Source organism: Penaeus monodon, chromosome 21 (genome assembly GCF_015228065.2).
Source record: "Penaeus monodon isolate SGIC_2016 chromosome 21, NSTDA_Pmon_1, whole genome shotgun sequence".
Lineage (NCBI taxonomy): Eukaryota > Metazoa > Arthropoda > Malacostraca > Decapoda > Penaeidae > Penaeus > Penaeus monodon.
The window spans coordinates 33,328,771-33,329,065 of NC_051406.1; the positions used below are offsets into that span (position 1 = coordinate 33,328,771).

The window sequence follows — 295 nt, forward strand, 5'->3', positions numbered from 1 at the left end:
GCCGCCAACGCAACTCGCACAAACGCAATCCCACGAATAATCCCGGGCATTAATAAATCCCTGTTTGCGGCAGCTCGGTCATCGCTCAGCCGAAGCCTCGCCTCTCGAGCGGGGATAATAAATCCGAGATAAATTATAGATCAGAGTCCTTGGGAGAAAATCTATCGACGTCTAGGGCCGCAACACTGTGTCTGATGGCCAGGAAGTGGGCCATATCCGGCCAAGAGAGAGCGAGGGGGTGGGGTGGGGGGGGGTAGCGGGTAGAAACGGAGGGTTGATATTGTCGAGTAGAAAT

At 54.6% G+C, this 295-nt stretch overlaps 1 protein-coding gene across 1 annotated transcript in view; it reads right to left on the reverse strand.

Moving 5' to 3' along the window:
- Positions 1–295, reverse strand: part of LOC119586658 (serine/threonine-protein kinase 32B-like) — a gene marked incomplete at its 3' end in the record, with an annotated part of 121,163 nt that overhangs the window by 94,536 nt on the left and 26,332 nt on the right. The window lies entirely within an intron of this gene.